At 38.8% G+C, this 19,829-nt stretch overlaps 1 protein-coding gene and 1 long non-coding RNA gene across 2 annotated transcripts in view; both read left to right on the forward strand.

The window, feature by feature from the left end:
* The window catches only part of tafa3a (TAFA chemokine like family member 3a), a 118,122-nt gene that overhangs the window by 84,352 nt on the left and 13,941 nt on the right, over window positions 1–19,829 (forward strand). The window lies entirely within an intron of this gene.
* LOC120558141 lies at window positions 9,252–11,140 on the forward strand. The gene is made up of 4 exons (XR_005639060.1): window positions 9,252–9,284; window positions 10,177–10,300; window positions 10,698–10,786; window positions 11,125–11,140. It is a non-coding gene; the product is annotated as an uncharacterized LOC120558141 (long non-coding RNA).

The raw sequence follows: 19,829 nt of genomic DNA on the forward strand, positions 1-19,829 counted from the left end.
ACATGTATTGAAAATATTTGAGTTCATCCATATATGATACCATATATCTGCATATATTACAGTATCATATTGGTTTCTCCCTATATATGGACAACATTATGCATATAAATATGTGACATACATATTTGTTTTCCACATATTTAATAAATGTATGTAAACATACATGCATGTGATACTGATGCATTTTTAAAGCTATGGCATATGGTTATGGTACTTTGTTCGATGTATTTGTCAAAATGACAAAGAAAACACTGCATTATTGTATTAAAAATACTATATTTGGTATTCACAAAATACAGACACAAAATCTCCAACTATAGGCATTTAATTACAAGGCATTCAGACATAAGATATAAAACATTAAATTTTAAATATTGGCATTTGGAGGTATTGAGACATTAAGTATCATCTTTTAAACTATTCAGACAAGTACATACATTTCTATTATTAACTGGCATTTCATTACATGACATTTTGAAGTACAGCAATATTCTTAACTATTAATGACATTCCACATTCAGACATGTGCAGGCAGTATTCTTACTATTTAGGACTCCACTAGATATCAGACATAAGTTCATTCTTTTTAACCTTATTGACATTTCATGTCAAGGTATTCAGAGTTAGACAATATTCTTTTTAACTATCAATTGGCATTTTCACTGACAAGTTTAAAACTCTAAAAGATTGTGTTTTCACTATTTGGTCTGCATGGGTAAAAAAATGTTTTCCATTCTTTGACCTCTTGTTTTGTTTTTAATCAATTCGTCAACTCATTACGTATTCAAAACATAAAAACATAATTAACATTCAGGTTTGAAGATTCATAAAGAGACACTTTCTTTGAATAACTGCAGCTGGAACAGTTGTCAAATGCCCCAACTTTTGCCAACAGCAACAAAGTGGTGTGGGTTCGACAATGAAGCAAAAAACTGTGTCGCTTGTTTCAAAATAATGTCCTATGGCATAGCAGCGTTCTCCACTTCCTAAGTCTGCAACAACAAACGTATCAACACTGAAAATACTGTTATCTGTGAGGACTAACAACATGCGAGTTTCTCTTCCTCTCTCGAATGTCTTTTAGAGGCGCAACTTCACCATTAATTACTGCCCTGTCACGGTAACTGACAAGAAGTTCTCTCTTTATGTTATAAGCTACATTGTGGAGGGCAAGGTAGTCATCTTGCTCAAGTCTTACTTTCTGCAGCGCCTCCAAGTGCAATGACCTCTTTACACCTTATTGCACTCTGGGTGTGTGTAGGACTGACTAAGTCTTCAAAGGCCGAAATGCATTCAGAGGATGCATTTGAAAGTGTTTTCTTGGCATATAAGGGCAGACCCTTCTGTAACTGAAATGTTTTGGCAATCTGCAAAGGGACCCCTTTGTGTGCTCTTTGATCATTTTGAGCAGCCTGTGATTATATGACTCAAATGTGAAAGCTGAATGAGCCCATAAAGGACCCCAGTTTCAGCACACTTTGTGCAAGGTGAAGAGAGAATGGACATTATAGGACACATTTTGTATACCATAGAGATCCCCCATTTCCATCACACAAATCTCCTAAGCATGATGTCTGCTTCCTGAATTTGTTGCAAGGTGACACTTTCAGTTAAGAGCAATGCCAAAGCCTTCACACAAACCGTGGTCCAGTGTATTAGATAGCGCCTGGTAAGATCCCTTTAAGCACTGGGATGCTATAGTAGAAAAGCCACATATACCACTCATGCGCTTCCCAATAGTTTCTCTCTTGCAGTGATCTAGGCACTCTGGAAACACAGGAGGGTGGTTGGATAAGGTGAAGTTTTTGATCAATCTCTTGGATACACCTTCCTACATACCATGGGTTTTCATGATTGTCACTTCTAACCCACATATAAGTCATAGATCTTGGTACAACCAAGAAGACAGGCGTGCATGTAGTCAGGTACGCAACCTTGTATCAGGTCAACTGATGGGATCAAGGACAAAATAGACGGGTCCTTTCACTCCTTTCACAGTAGTGTGATTTCTATAGCCTCTCGAGCGAAATTTAGGCTGCTACCATGATTTCTGCTTTCAGTATCAGACTCAAAAGGATAGACCCGTATACGACCTTGACCCTTCTCAACCACTGTACCTTTTTGTAAACAGTATGAACATCCAAATTCTCCATTGAATTGCTTAAAATTTTGAATCATCGGTCTTGCAACAGAATCACATACTGCCAAATAAGGGAAATACTTTGGAACGGGCTACTGACAATTCCATTTTGCACTGATCCACCCAAACCCATGAGTAAGCAATTGATTGCATTCTTTCACAAATGGTGATAAGTATGTGTTACAGTTTGGCTTTTGATGAACCAAACCATAAGGCTGACAACATGACTTGTTTTGCTCTCAGATCAGGTGGTAATTCATTGACTGTATAGAGAAGTGGCCAAATACTGTTAAGAAGATTTCTTAAACACAGGTACCCGCGTCAAAGCTAAAGGTTAGTGTGAGATTGACTTGATGCTCAGATTGGCCTTCACTATTCGCTAACCCTCTTGTAAAGCTCACCATCTTGTGATATCTGTCAGTGGGCTAGAGTGAGCACCACTGTTAGGCCTAGTCAACTGGCTGAAGAGTTCCTCTTGTTCCATCATAATTCTTAATTGTGATTCTAGTGGAAAAACAATAAAGAAGTGCCCCCTTGTTTCATGTGATCGGGCTACACTACAAGAATATTGACAGTTAGGACAAACCACTTTTCTCCCGCCAATGTTTACAGAAATTGTGCATCCCCTACATATGTAGTGAAACTGAATATTTCTTTCAAGTCATCAAAAGTTTTGTAAAAGTGATGTTTGGTAGATGACACAGCATGCCTCTGACTTATAACGTTAACAACTTTAAGTGTGTCTTCTAAAGCTTCATCAGTCAGTCCATGCTTGAGTTTTAAAGCAAGAAGTAGCAACTCATGCTGTTTTCTTGTATCCCTCGACAGTAGCAGTTTGCCGTACCTCTGCCCATTTTGCACAGGAAGTGTTTGTAGAGGTTTGGTGGACTGGTGGTATGAATGGAGAGGGAGGTTCTTCACAGCCGGCAAACACACAAAGAAATTTAAAATATTATTTTATTTCAGCCAACAATTCCAAATATCAATGATAAAGTAAGTGTATTAATCTTACTATTATTTAAAGTAAAACTTTCATAACAATTAACATTCAGGTTTGTTGAAATTTCACAAATAAGCAAAAACGAGCCTTTAATATGTGACCGGAGTAGTTTATAGAATTTAATATAATAGTATTATTTTATTTAATATTCATAGTATTCATAGATATAGAGACAGCTATTAACATTTACCGATATAGTACTAATAAGTGCAGGATCAGGGCACACAAGTGCAGGAGCACAGGAGACGCGGCGGCAGATCAGGATCATGTGAGTCGAGTGCAGGACCAGGATCACAGGAGACGAAGTGCAGGATCAGGACCATGTGAGTTCAGTGCAGGATCACAGGAGACGAGAGCAGGATCAGGACCATGTGAGTTCAGTGCAGGATCACAGGAGACAGAGCAGGATCAGGACCATGTGAGTTCAGTGCAGAATCACAGGAGACGAAAGCAGGATAGGACCATGTGGAGTTCAGTGCAGGATCACAGGAGACGAAGCAGGATCAGGACCATGTAGTTCAGTGCAGGATCACAGGAGACGAGCAGGATCAGGACCATGTGAGTTCAGTGCAGGATCACAGGAGACAAGTGCAGGATCAGGACCATGTGAGTTCAGTGCAGATCACAGGAGACGAGTGCAGGATCAGGATTAAGTGAGTCGAAAGGTGCAACCAGGATGACGGGAGTCAGTGCAGGACCAGGACCATGTGAGTTCAGTGCAGGATCAGGACCATGTGAGTCAAGTGCAGGATCACAGGAGACGAGTGCAGGATCCTGCGAGCGAGTGCAGGATCCTGCGAATGAGTGCAGGATCAGGATTAAGTGAGTCGAAGTGCAGGACCAGGGATGACGGGAGTCGAAAGTGCAGGACCAGGATGACGGGGAGTAGAGTGCAGGACCACAGGAGATGCGCAGGATCACTTAGGGTAACAGCAGAATCACATACCTGAAATAGGAAAACAAATATTTCATATTATTATGAAAATAATAATATCACTTCAAGGCAGTATTTCAATTCAACATGTTTGATAAATGATAAAGTAAGTGTATTAATCTTACTATTATAAAGTAAAAACTTGCATAACAATTAACATTCAGGTTTGTTGAAATTAACACAAATAAGCACGCCTTAATATGTGACGGAGTAGTTTATAGAATTTAATATAATAATATTATTTTATTTAATATTTATAGTATTTATAGATATAGAGACAGCTATTAACATTTACCGATATAGTACTAATGAGTGCAGGATCAGGATCAGGCGACACAAGTGCAGGATCACAGGAGACGCGCGAGGATCAGGATCATGTGAGACGAAAGTGCAGGATCAGGATTAAGTGAGTCGAAAGTGCAGGAGCAGGATGACGGAGTCAAGTGCAGGACCAGGACCATGTGAGTTCAGTGCAGGATCAGAGGAGACGAGTGCAGGATCACATACCTGAAATAGGAAACCAATATTTCATATTATTATGAAAATAATAATATCACTTCAAGGCAGGGCTGGACTGGCCATCTGGCATACCGGCATTTTCCGGGTGGGCCGACGCACTTTGGGCCGAATCACCATATAAATAGGCCCTTTTTATTTTTGGCGGGGCCGGCCCATAAAGAACTCACTGCAGCCCATTGGTTAATTTTTCTTTATTGGCACTGGCCTGACCAATCAAATCCAGGAACCCCCTTCCCACCCGGCCGCAAAATTACTTAATCCCACTATGGCCACGCCTCCCCGCCCTGAGACGCGGAGCTGTAATAGTTATGCTGGAAGTTTAGCATCCACGCTTAAAATGGACAAACGACCACCAAGTGCGAGGGAGGTGCAGAGAAATTAGAGGAGAAAAAAGATTAAGAATCTACAGGCGGATTCCTCAAAATGTGCCAACACTTCTGACATGTTTGGTCTGTAGTAGCTGCTTCAACATCAGCATTACCTGAAGAAGAGGAGGAGAGGTGGCTGGATATACAGAGAAGCAGAAAGAAGGAGGAGAGTGACCATGACACGGCCATGGGAACGAGTGAGGAAAAAGATGAAAGAGAGAGTAGATGACGATGTGGTAAGGAGTAGGCAAATTAACAGGGACTCTCTCAGGAAGGGAGGGAGGCTGTGTGTGTGTGTGTGTGTGCGCCACCGCATGCATGTAGCGCGGTGTGTCACATCATAACAACAACAAGCAGTTTGGCTGTAACATTAAAGTTAGTGGCTGTCAGGTAACCTAACTGTTTAAGCTTACATTGAAAATGCTAGCGGTTAGCCTGTTGGGTAGCTGAAAAGTTTGTGTTGATACAAGCATCAGAGTTCCTTGAAATGTTTAATTAGCTTCTCTCGTATTGGTGCTCTTTCCGGGGCATATATACTACTCTCAGATTTAGTGTAGCTTTTGGGAAGTGTTATGGTTATAGTATTTAGCAGACACTTGTGTCCAAAGCGACAAAATATGAATCTTACAATAGTTAAAATTAACAGTAAACTGTTTTTAAAGTTGCTAAGCCAATATTAATAATAACAATAATGGCAATACAATATCAATAATAAAAAAATACCATAAATATACAAATCATAACTACAAGAATGAATTAATTATTTAAGTGTAAGATCAACAGATAAGTCTTGAGACCCCTCTTGAAGGATCCAAAACTATCACATGAACACAGAACACTAGGCAATTGTTATCATAGAATGCAAGCAGATTTTAAGAGGACTGTCTGCAGGGAACGACTAATGTCTGACCAATCACAGTGGGTGTTACCGCCTGGGCCAAAAATGCCCGGACCAATTTTTTGTCTCAGTCCAACCCTGCTTCAAGGCAGTATTTCAATTCAACAGGTTTCCTTAATCTCTGATAGCACATGATTTTTTTGTACAATAACTTGCCAACTTAAAATGGCTAAACACGAAGCTAGAGCTAATACACTGCAAAGATAACGCTATAACTAAGTTAGAATTTATAAATTTGGTGCAGGTAAAATAGTAAAAATGGTAGCAGGTAGACTACAATCCTGACACAGATCAGTGTAGAATTAGACAGAATTTCATTGTGTTCACATGTAAAGTGACTTACTTTTTTTCTCCTTGGGGAGCCTGGACATGCCGCTGACCTGAAAGAAGAAAATAAGAAAAAATTAACATTGTATTTTAACACTAAGCTTGACCGTTCCTTCAGGTTTTGGCAATTTATTATATTATTATTGTCTTTAAGGCCATGTTTACACATATATGTAGATATTTTTATAAACGGATTTTTAAAAAAACATCAGTTTGAGGTTGCTAAAACTTCAGTACAAACACATATTTACAAATGTATACTTTATACTTACTTTACTATACTTATTTTTCCCCAATCATTAGATACAGCAGCATTTGTTCTCCTGGTTAACATTACATGTCCTTTATGTCTCCCTTTGCACAGCTACAATAAACTAAACCTACCCAGAGCCATCTTTCTATGGCTCTGAAACCTACCTAACGTTCGCGTGTACTTTTCGTTAATTTATTTATTTTTTTAACAAATAAATGAAAAACGAATTGTGCTTTTCTCTTATTGGTTTTCAAACTGTTGAAGAGATAAACCATAAAAAAAGTAATTTCCCTCTTTTTTTTTTTTACTGAAAATCAAATACATGGACCACCCCTGGTAATACATAAACAATTCTCATAAAATGCGAAAAGGTCAATAATACTCAAGTTTTCCCTTTCTTAAGCTTTCTAAATTTAACAGAAACGAATAATAATAATCGAAGGATGCTTGCTTGCTAGTTCAAGTTAGCTAGCGTATAATTGCTAAGGTAACTAACGTTATGTCTTATGCACGTAATTGTCTTTTAAAATTAGCTATCTATATTGTGCACTTACCTTTTCCATCGACGTGTTGTTCGCGCAGGAACTGCTGCAACCTGCGGGTAAGGTATTTTCGATACTCCATTATGAACTTAAAATCAAAATACCGTCTTCCATAGTTGACTCTGAAATCACTGTCTTATTGTTCTTCTTCTTGTTTTTATGGCAGTTGGCAAACAACGCCTGGTTGCATTACCGCCACCTTCTGAAATGAAGTGCATGTCAGAATAATATATTTACCTACACTTAAATTATCTTCATTAAACCAGTTCTTCTAAAAAAAGAAAAGAAAAGGAAAACATAAAACATAAATCTTCAGAATTCCTTTGCAAAATATAATTTACCATCTCTTCATCTATATTTGAACCTTGCTTTCTCAGAGCACACTCAACCCTTACCCTCCGGTAACGGCCATCTGATCTAAAAACTAAAATAACTAAAATAGAAAAATAATGAATGTAAGATAATAATAATAATAATAATAATAATTAATAATAATAATAATAATAATAACATATTGGTTTTGATTTTTTAAACATTAACATTTTTCTTATTGAGAATTGTTTTGTTTTTATTAGTAACCAGAGCGTTAACGGCTCTGGTAGTAACCAGTTCTGTCACTATAGCAACACCCGCGTACAACCTGAGAAAAACGTTAACGACGCGACAAGGAGAAGACATGTATGCGCTTGTAAAATGGTGTGCCGGGGTCGATGAGGGGAAATTTAGTATTGTTCACATTAAATTCATACGAAATTTTGATCTGGAAAGTTTTTTAAACGGCGTGATTACCTACGAAGACGAATTTGCCGTCGAGTGGGGTGTGGGAAAACGACCAAAAGGTGGATTCCCCATTTATATGGCTACCGTTCAATCAGTTGGAGGTAAGTTAACGTTTTTTTTACTGCTTTGTATTAGTTACACAGGGACATATGCTCCATTAACATAAATAGATAATTTTATAACGAAACTACGTTGTCAAGAATGTGTTTAGTTAACGTTATATGTGTTTAGTTTTGTTGAGGCAAAAATCTTTATTTGACTTGCCACATTAAGGCTTGTCCGCTTGTCCGGGAAAAGTGGATTTTTTACCGATTTGAAACAATAGCTACATTTTTTCCCCCGCAATCCGGGGCAGCGGGCCGCTAACGTTACACCCAGGCCGCTGTTCAGCTCATTCTCTGTAAGCAATGCAGCATGAAAGCACGGCGAACCAGCCGGTGTTAGTTAGCTAACGTTAGCTTGCTAACTGTGCCTTAACGTTACCTCCTCGCCACATCGTTGACAGAAAATGAGAGACCCGGTGCTAATACGTCACCGGTGCCTTAACGACCGTTATCTACCGGACCGTATTGCAACGCAGATTTTGGTGCCACTGAAATGCTTCTGTCTGATGCTCCGAAAACGGACGTTAGAGGCAACCGAAACATCACCGCATGTCATGCTAGTTAAAACAACACTTGGCAGCAGGTAAAGTTAGCCTACCGTTAACTAGCAGCTAGAGTGCCGTCGAGAGTTAAAAATGCTGACAGCTAAACGGTGTAAAATATGTCTATCTGTATTTCACTGGAGAGTAACGTATGACAGTGTGCAGCTGCTGTTGTCGTCGGAAAAACAACACAGATGTTGCGTTCACTTGAAATTGGCCTCGCCAAACCGTGCGCGTATCTGTTGTTGTAAAATACACCGTTCCCATCCAGTGGTCGTTTTTGCCGTCTCTATAATGTAATTTTTGACTTAGTATCTCAATATATTGACTTAGTATCTCAATATATTGACTTAGTATTTTATTAATGCTGATAGTGTTTGGATCCTTTCAACGGTTTTATCATAAAATTATGAATCTTTACCCGGACAAGTGACTTTTGTGCATGGAAAAGTGAAACGTAAAGGACAAGTGCCCTCAAAAAATTAATGTCAAGCCCTGACTTGCTAAAACTACGCCCTCGAGGTTATGTAGGATAACCGCGACGATGAACGTTTCGATATGAGTGATCTATTTGTGATAATATCACAAATAGATCACTCATATCGGAACGCCGATAATGTGATAATATCATATTGAGTGGGCATTACATTATTCTTTAACTTAGACACTTGTTGGTAACTATCAGTGTTAGTGGCAATGGTGACTGATATTTCTCTGCAATAGACATGAATACTTTGGAGCGAAAGTTGGACAAACGTTCGAAGAAAGATTCCGAAGACGCCATTGTGGGAAAGAGAACTGCGGTTGCCAAACGTCTGTGGGAGGATGAGGATGAGGATGACCCCCTACTGCCGTGGCCACAGTCAGTGGAACCAAAGTGAGTTTTTGTTTAATGTACTAACATTTAATTCTTTACCCCATAAAGACGAAATTTTGACGACACCCCTGTACCCAAAAATGACGAGATTTGAATTGTTTTGGCTTATTTCTCGTTTAAAACACCCATTTTGACCTCAAAGTACGCTGGTACGCCTAAACTACGCAAAAACCTGGTGACACCTCTGTGCACGCGCAGTCCTCAAATCAAGCAGCAGCAAAGAAGAACAGTTCAACCAATCATAACGCTGGGTTAATTCCCCAAATGGCAAGCGGTGTATGATTGACAGATGTTAAAGGGCTTACCATTAAACAGAGACTGAAAATCGACACCAAGAATCCGGCCGATCCCCTTCCACTCGCTACACCGCAGCCGCGCGCCTGACTGATTTAAACGAGGACAGTAGCTACAGTAGTCAGTCACTTACTTTGATTCCTGAAGGTAAACGGGCTGGGGTGGATGTGGAAAGTTGAAATATTGTATTGAGTTAACTTAAAATGGATTTGATTATCACACAGGAGTGATCGAATGGATTATTTTAAAATACTCCATCATTCGTTCATGGTTTCTCAGATAAGAGAGAGACTTCATTCGGCCATGCAAATTATAAATGCTTGCTGTATAACCATCTTATATCATTTATATCTACTATGTACCATACTACAAACAAACTACAAAACAAGCTGCTCAGATTTGCTTCCTGTTTGTACTTCAAAACCGGAGCTCATTTGAAATATGTCGATCCCCCCACGCCAACACTATTGTTTATAAATTTTAGGTGGCTTGGGACAAAAATATCATACAGTAAGCTTGTAAGCATAATGATATATATAACTACGGCAATAATTTGTATGTTTTAATTTAGAAAAAAAACATTTATATGTTGCCACAGGCTGCCATTCACAATCAAGGGGCGGAAATCCTAGCTTCCTTGGAAGAACAAGCAGAAAATAGTGACAACGAGCTCTCACTTGTACGTCAAGAATTGCTTGAAATAAAAAAATTCATCTTCACAGGTAAATGTATTATATTTCCATTCTACACACACACATACACACAGTAAAACTTAAATAGCTGGGGCTTTTATTTTGCCAGATCATAACAAATCGACCTGCTATTTAATCCCCATGACAAAAATTTAACTTTTTTTACATTGAATCTAGAAAAAAAAATAGACCTACCTACCGACCCTTTTTTTCTTCTTTTTTTGCTGTTACTGCAATATTTTTAAGGATGGCCTCATTATTTTAAAAGGACTGATAAGAAGCGTGATGTTTTCAACAGTGAGTCTCACTAATACATTGATGGGATAAATGCAGAGACTGAATTTCCCTCACAGGATCAAAAGAGTATACTTCTATTCTTATACTTATTGGCTACAGTCTTTCACATCCGTTTTTCTTGTTGATGCAGAGATACCTCAGATAAAAGAAATGCTCAATAGCTCCATGCACCTCGGCAGTCCAGGGTCTCTCCCCAGCCCTTCAAACCCTGTTCAAATAGTGAGTACTTTTTTATGCAGTGCTGTTGGAAAGTATGTGAACTGCTTGCAATCACCTTGTCTTCTATATTAATTGGTCATAATCGAATACAGTTTACTGTAAATTTGTCCTAATCTAATCTCCCAAATTTCCTGGTACCTTGTGGCAATTGCTCTTTTGACACTACTTATTGATAATATGAAAACTCCAACATTGACAGTAGGGACCAGGAATGCTTGTCATAATACTATTGGGACCAATTTCAACAGTCAATTGTACATAAATCTGGAATGCTGGATATGTTGTTTACTATACTGAAATAAGACTTTTAAGCCTATCAATTTTATTTTGTTCAACAGGAAGAAATTGTCCCGGTTCAGGTGCGTGATACACGCGAAGTGTGTGGCTCTCGCTTGCCAGGCATCCAGTGGGACTTCAATGGCAAGGATTTTGCTGCTTGGGGTGTTTGACATTGAAACACTCGGTCAAAAGTAATTTGAGAGGTTAGTATTGTCTGTGCAGTAGTGTAGAGTGTGGTTAAAAATGCTTATTCTATGGTCACATTTGTTATGTTAAAGCTACATTGTGTAAAAAACTTCTCCCATCTAGCGGTGAAATTCTATATGACAACCAACTGAATATTACTTTCTAGCCCCTCCATTCCGAAGCGCTTTTAACTCCTACTGGGTGCCGTTTCATGTAAAGGCTTCCAGTACAAAGCAAAAGCAATGAAAAAAATAACTACAATTTAGAGTGTCCTTTGCCTGTGATCCGCAGCCAGCACACACAGATTTATGTTACAACGTAGCCTAGACAATTCTTTTCATCGGCGCGCAAGGAAAAGTATCCTAGACGTCGTTCTAGCGTTATGCACAACCATGCTATAGTTAGCCAAGCAACTATAAAACTTCGAATTTACACCATAGACTGTATAGATTTAGACGAATAGGCTGAATTACCTGTCGAGAAGAAAGCAGGCAACTTTTGGCGTTCCTCTTTAAAAATCCTTGTTCCTCATGAGGCCACTCCAATATTGACTTTGGTCTTGTTTTTCCTGTCGCTGTCGTTATAATTCTTTTCGCTTCCCTTGGTGACTCCTTTCACGTCCTCGAGAATAGGTGTGATCCTCCATCTTCAAAAAGTGGGGAATGACCGAAAAAGTTTGAGAACCACTGCCTTAGATGGTAGCGACCAACCCTCTGGCTCAAGAACTACCTTACTGAACTGATTGGAATCAAACCAAACTGGTCTACCCTTATTCCGATTAAGACACCCAGATAATGCAATTGAAAGTCAAATAACTTGTGCATGTACAGTATACACCAATTGAACTGAAGTTGGACTGGAGGAACCCTGCTTGCCGTGTTGTCTGCCTTCTGCCCCTTCTTCCAATGGAACCTATATATAACATTTTCATAGGATTTGTGTTACGTGCCTTATACTGGAATTCAGGTCTTAGCCTGATTATTAGTAATAATTTGATTAAAGGGGCGATGGTGGCGCAGGTGGTAGAGGTACCATTTGATTCGAGCCCCGCTCTGCCTGACCCCATCAAAGTGTCCTTGAGCAAGATACTGAACCCCAAACTTCTCCCAGTGGCAGGTTGGCACCATGCATAGCAGCCTCCGCCACTGATGTGTGAATGGGTGAATGTGAGGCATACATTGTAAAGCGCTTTGAGTGCTCGTAGGAGTAGAAAAGCGCAATATAAATGGACCGACTGTGTGTATGTGTCTGTTTTCAACCATTTTGATTGTCATGCTGCTGATAATGAAAACGTAAACTATATACTGGTTATTTTTCATCCTGAGAAACAACTTTTTTTCCCTCAGGAGGGGAATCCAAGGTTTCAAAGGGGGGAGATGGGGAGAGAAGAAGCGGCCTGGATGAAATAAAAGTAAAAGCTATAATGGGTAAGTTATGATTTTGCTATTTGACATCATCTGCCACAGGTCTGTATTTAAAGTGATGTGAGCCTAGACTCAGTCAAATCAGCTACTGGGCTGACAACATTTTAAAATCCTGTGCACAGAGCTGTACATGACTGTAGATGATTCATTTTCCAATGCTGAGCGAAGTCAACTTTAAAAGTGGTTACCTACGGCACTCAGCCTTCATTTATATTTATGCATTTTGCAGACGCCTTTATCCAAAGCTTACATTTTTCAACTGTCAATTAGTTCAGGGACAGTCTCCTCGAGAGCAACTTAGGGTTAAGTGCCTTGCTCAAGGGCACAACAGTGGTGACTGGGATTCGAAACTCACAAATTCCAGGCTACTGGCATACTAGCCAGGTTCCTTAAAAGGAATACTAATAGTCCGAATAGGCTCATTTTACAACTCCCCCAGAGATAAAAAGTTGAGGTTTACCGTTCGAATCCATTCAGCTGAACTCCGGGTCTGGCAGTACCACTTTTAGCATAGCTTAGCATAGATCATTGATTCTACGAGTCCATTAGCATCTCTTTGAAAAGTTGCGATTTTCCAGGCCTATATGGCTAGGAACTATACTGTCATTCCTGTGTAATAATCAAGGATCCGGCGGCCAGAGCATGGCAGCAGGCGCAATGATATTATGCAGCGAACAACACAAACTTGCCAGTGACGACGTAAGTTATCTAGCTGGGGATTGGCTGGGGACTATTTTCGGCACTGCGTAATATCATTGCGCCTGCTGCACACCGGTATACGGCCGCACAGTTCCTTGATTATTATGCAGGAATGAGAGACTTTTAATTTTCCGTTGGTCTTAGTACACGATGTAACTACAGAAGAGTCAAGTTTTAAATAGGAAAAATATCAAAACTCTTTTCATTTTTTTGAAAGAGATGCTAATGGAAAAGTGGTACTGCCAGACCCGGAGTTTGGCTGAATGGATTCGAGAATGATAAACCTCAAATTTTTATCTCTGGGAGTTGTAAAAGTTGTTGTAAGGCAAAAACAAAAGTGTATCCCTTTAACTACTGTGCTACCACCACCCTTTTGGCTTCGTGCCTGTGTCTGAACCACACCCATGGAGATATCTGTGAACAAATGGACAATCATTCATGGGGCTGCAGGTAGTGCATCCCAGAATTTTCAATGTATATGTTCAAATTCACATCTGGCGTTCCCAAAAAAAGTTAGTTTCCGATGGGAGGTGGTGGTGTTTTGGCACTATCTCGCCTGCAAATTAAATTGGTGCAAAACTGGTTGCCATGCTTACACACTGATTGCAGTGTAAGTGTGGCCTTACTTGCATACTCACTTACTTTGTCACTCCATTTTACTGACTTGCACTAGAAGAAACTGCAATAAAGATTTTTTTTATCTTGGTGATAAGTTTATCCACCAGTGTTTTGTCTGCTTTATACTTAAAACTTTTTCTTTAAAATCTACCTTCTCAGATGCAGTTATGTCAAAGCACTCGGCTGTTTCGACTGCCCAGATCGGAACAGCCCTGAATGGAAGATGGCAGAACTAAGACTGGCAATGTTCAGGAAAAATGTTACCTAAAAATTTGTTAAAATGAGAAATGTGTTTCCCCAGTGAGTGAGTTTAGAAATGTTTGAAATGTTTGAAAATGTAATACTGAGGGAAAAAAGGTGAGCACTTTGAAAAGGTTTTAAAAAGAAAATAAAGTCTAAAGTTAAATGAAGTAAAGTTTTTACTTGAAAAGATTGTACTTGTTTGTACTTGTCAAGTATTTTCTGAAAAAGAATTCAGTAAAGTTTGTATTTGAAAAGACTTGGAATTGTGTGTTCTGTGGAATGAGTACAAATATATGTGCAGGCTGTATAAAAAACATAGTTGTGTCACTAATATAAGTGAAAGTACATGGTATCATCATATTAGAAGCATATTTGTATCCGTAATATAAGTGAAAGTACATGGTATCATCATATTAGAAGCATATTTGTATCCGTAATATAAGTGAAAGTACATGGTATCATCATATTAGAAGCATATTTTTATCCGTAATATAAGTGAAAGTACATGGTATCATCATATTAGAAGCATATTTGTATCCGTAATATAAGTGAAAGTATGTACTATGGAAATAAGTACATATATGCATGTATACATATATGCGTCTTACATATATTAAACATTTATGTGCATATACAGGAAAATATATGGCACTTACATGAAAACGGCCATTTTTGCTATATTTTGAAATATATGTTTCATATATGTATATGTATTTATATATATGAATTTTGCATATATTCCCATATAGGCAGCAGACATACATGGGCACTGACATTATATATGTTATTTAAACATATATGGCCATATATTACATTTTTGTATGGGATGAGGAAGCAAGCATAGCGCCTTCATTACCGAACTCGCATAAACAGACGCAGCGTAAACTGTGCTAGTGTTAGTAAATCTACCTCTGTGTCTTTTTTGTCATGTGGTACAGTAAGTCCTTGATGAATTCAAACTTTTATGTCCACTGAGCACCTTGAAGAAAACTAGTTTTTGCTGTACTTTTGGCTGAACAATATTACCGAGTGCTCATTATAGATGGTATTCACTGTTTCTTCTGGCTGTATAATGATGCACCAAAGCCTTAAAGAAAGTTAAAGGAAACGGCTAGCCTTGCTCTGTCTAAAGGTCACAAAATCCACCTTCCAGCACCTCCAAAGCTCACTAAAAACACGTTATATCTTGTTTGTTTAATCTATACAAAACACTGTGTAATTACAAGTTTTACGGGGGGTTATATGCAGTTTATTCTATTCTATTGTAGTCTCTGCTGGTTGCCCGTCAACCTCATGGTGATGATGAGACTCCATGAAGTCACAGCTCCCAGGCAATAAATACTTATAATCACAAACTTTTCACACTTTCATTATTGTACGAATTGTGTTTGAAGTCCTTGTGCTGCAATTTTTTTGTGACTCTTTGACCGACATGTGTTCGGATAGAAATACAGTGTATCTGTGATAAGCTAATATTAGGGCTGAACGATTAATTGCATTTGCGATAATATCGCGATATGTTAAAACGCGATTTCCTAATCGCAAAGGCTGCGATTTGGTCTCGATTTGATGACTCGCAAGAGCAAATCAGTCTGCACTACGCAGAGAAAGCATCAACTTAACACGCTAACGCTACACTGTACCTTGAGCTGATCTCTGTCATTCAAACAATTCTGAGTTGAAGTTTAAAACTTTTACAGCCATTTTAATAAAATGAAGGGTTTTGTTTGGGCTCGAGTCCATACATGCAGTTAATGGATACAGGCACGCAGAACTGAAGGCTCGGTTGGCAACGAGCTAGCTCTGATTAGCGGTTAGCTCCGGTTAGCGGTTAGCTCCGTTATAAAGATATAAAGATATGGGTGGAGGAGCTGCCACTGAGAGGGTATAACAATCAGACTGATAAATGCGGTTTTGGGAGCTTTCACTAGCAGGGGGGGGGGGGGGGGTTTTGGAGGGTTTTTTTTTAAGAGCAAAACCCACGGCAAGACCACAGCAACTAACGTAACGATAGCCTCTCTGAGCAAGTGCAGTGTTGACGGTGTCGGCACGCAACTTCACGAGGGGGAGGGGCTGGAGGCAGCTCCTCTCTGTGCACTGTAAAAAAATATGTATGTATGTATGTATATATATATATATGTATGTATGTGTTTTTACTTATTTAACTGTCTAGTGTGTAATTGTGTGTTGTTCATACTATACAATGATTTATTGTTTGTCTTTGTTGAATAATACAGAAGACAAAGAGCTTAAAAAAATAATCGAATATCGAATCGCAATCGCAATATTTGGGGAAAAAATCGCAATTAGATTATTTTCAAAAATCGTTCAGCCCTAGCTAATATCACAGATATACAGCCGGCCAATGTTTGGCTCCAGCTCTAATATCATCTGGTGAAATAGCACAGTACAGTGGCTGGAGACATACATCTGCGTTTGAAAAGTGTGGATTGGGTTTCTCAGGTTGTACATGTAAAGTTAAGAATTACTGATGCTGTCTAACTTTATCACTTTTGCCAATAATTTGCATATTTAACACTTAAAGCTTCGCCAGTTCCAATATGTTTTTAAAGTTATGGAATTCAACTTTAATGAGTGCTTTGTGATGTTAAGCAGTTGCTTTCTTAAGGCAGTTCTGTCTTGTGCTTTTAGTTTGTAGTCAAAAAAGTTCAGAAATGTTTAAAAAATTGGCAGTTTTGTAGGGCTGCTCCCTCTTAGTCGATTAGTCGACTAATCGGTCGTTTTGGTCTTAGTCAACTTAGATTTCTTTAATCAATTAGTCATGTTTTATGCTTTTTTCATGCTGAATGACTTATTTCCAAGAAACGTACGAGCACATCTCTGGTAAACACAAGAATTAAGGGTTGACATTTTACCTAATAGATATCACCGTGAAACCTACTTTAATTACTTTCATTAAGGCAATTATTTGTTGTATTACACGTTTTCTGAAATGTTGTTTAAATATGCAAAGGAGGCATTATCTTACTCAATATATGCATCCTTTTGCATGACTTTGCGGAGAAACTCAGATTTACAGATCTGTTGATTAAATCAACTAAACGATTAGTCGATATAATTGCATGAGTGTTAGTCGACTAAGAATTTCTTCAATCAAACACAGCCCTACAGTTTTGGAAACGATGCTTACCGAAATTGGTGCACTAAGAAAATGACTCTACTCCAGGAATTCATACATAATTTCACGTAATTGACAGGCTATTTTTAGGACTTAATCATAGACTTTTTAAACAATACCTCATCAGCATCACAATGACATATAAAACATAATGTGCACTTGACATGTGATTTATTTCTGATTCTGGCTTGTTGTGATCAGTGAACTCTCCCTGTCAGCATTAGAATCGACACCGTGCTTCGGTGTTTCATTTATCCCCCGTTGTGCTTCTATTACTGTATCTTGTGCTTGGCTGGGCAGGTGAGAATGATACAGCCAATCATGCAGCTGACAGTTGGAACAGTGTGTTGTTTGTGATGTCTCCCTACCTGCATGTCAGATCAATTGTTTGGTTGCTGCAGAAGCTGAAAGCACCTGTGGCATTGTTCTAACCTGCATGATTAGTTCTTTGATAAGAACAACAGAAGAGCACTTTACCTAGTGACTGGCAACGAGTCTCAGTACAGAAGTGAATGTACAGCATTGCCCCAAAGTTTCCATTGGGATTCTTCAAGGGCTTCCTGAGCTGGCACCAGATTTATTTTGAGTTAAAAAACAAATTACATTCTACTTTTAATGTACATGTGGCCTATATAAGAGAATTATTGCTGCTGCCAGTTTCAAAACAATAAATCATACAAATAAAAATACATTTAGTGTCAGATAGACCTTGGATCCTTGTGATGGTATACTTGTTTAGTTTCCGACAAAATTCATCCATGTATAATCAATAATGTACTCCATTCAAACCTCTTTATTTAATAATTTATTGTGGTTGAATGTGACTGGCAGCTGTTTGAATTAAACACATCATTTCTAATTAATTTCTACCAAATGTAAGAATGCAGATTGACCAATGAACACATTTTTATAAATAAAGTCAAGGTAAATGGTTCTCTTTTTTTCTGCCCACTTTTTGTCGTTACGTTAGCTAATTGCTGCATGAAAAACATGATATTAGGTCAAGGAGAGTGCAGTGGGCAATGCGACAAGTAAAATAAGCACATATTGAAAGGAGAGTGCATCCGTCAACTCTGCTTTTTGTGTCAGAGGATTTACACATTGCAGTCTTATTTATAAATGCCTTTTACCCTCATAAACGTATGATAGGTTTATATTTTCTACTTTTAGATGTGCCACACTATTCACCATGAACTAATGCACAATGCTGTGTAGTTTGCAGTGTTTGACACACAGTAGTTTAATAAATTGGATAACCAACTGCTTGTCAGAAACAGGTGCATGTTTCATCATCAGTTTCATTTTATCATCTTCTTTGTAGGTCAGGGTCGGAGTGAGGAGGTGATTTTTGAGGCTCCAGCCCTGAATGTTTACTCAAAAGCCGCAGATATTTTAGGGTTTTAAAATTTGCGTAAATTCCCCTCACTCTTTCTGACTGGACCAGCAAATCAATGGACCAAAAGTTTTATTACTGCGGAAATACAGCCATTCTCTACTAAAAATATTACAAGATTAGTAATGCTTTTTACGCAAAATTCCTACACTACCTACGTTATGCAACTTAATTTTTGGTCTTTTTAGGTGACAGGAGTAATTGCTAGTAGTTGCTCCCTGGACACTGTATGTAGCCTCCACTGCTCCTAATGCTTAGAATGAGTTAAATGTAGGGATTCACCGAATCCAGGATTCGGCTTCGGATTCGGCCGAATATTGGGCTTTTTAAAGATTTTTTTTCCACCCAACTGAACCCTTAGCTTGCACTACGCGCGCTACGCTGGTCAATGTAATGACGCCGCCGTTGATTAAGGGAAGGTGTTTATGTAGGTGGATCGTTCAATGCAGTATGCTGTGAGAAAGTGAAAATGGAACTTGAGAGAAGAAAAAGTGTTGTTTGGCAGTACTTTCAGTCAAAAGAAGGCGATTCAAGTCGAGCTACATGTTCAATTTGCAATGCCGATTTGTCTCGTGGTGGCAAGGACCCTAAACAATACACAATATCGCCGCTGTTAAAACATTTGCGTATGAAACATCCGAAAGAATACGAGTTGTGCATGAAGGAATCTACAGACAGCAGCCAAAATGCAGCAACTTCAGGTACGGCAAAGGAAGGACAGTCACAGCTAAAAACTTGTGTTAAACAGACGACCAGTACCAGCTTTGCTAGCCCTACACAGAACAAACAGTGGGACTGTGTTAATGGACTGAGGATGGGAGTAGGATTCGGTATTCGGTTTCAGATTCGGCAGAATCTTAACCAGTGGATTCGGTATTCGGCCGAACACCAAAAATCTGGATTCGGTGGATCCCTAGTTAAATGCAGAGATGGAATTTCACTACATTCTACTGTACGATTATGTGACGAATAATAAAGTTTCTTCTTCTTCGTCAAATTTTTTTTTGTCAATCTCAACATTTGTTTTGTTCTGTTTTCAGAATGATGAAGACCATTGGAGAA

This window comes from Perca fluviatilis, chromosome 4 (genome assembly GCF_010015445.1).
Source record: "Perca fluviatilis chromosome 4, GENO_Pfluv_1.0, whole genome shotgun sequence".
NCBI lineage: Eukaryota > Metazoa > Chordata > Actinopteri > Perciformes > Percidae > Perca > Perca fluviatilis.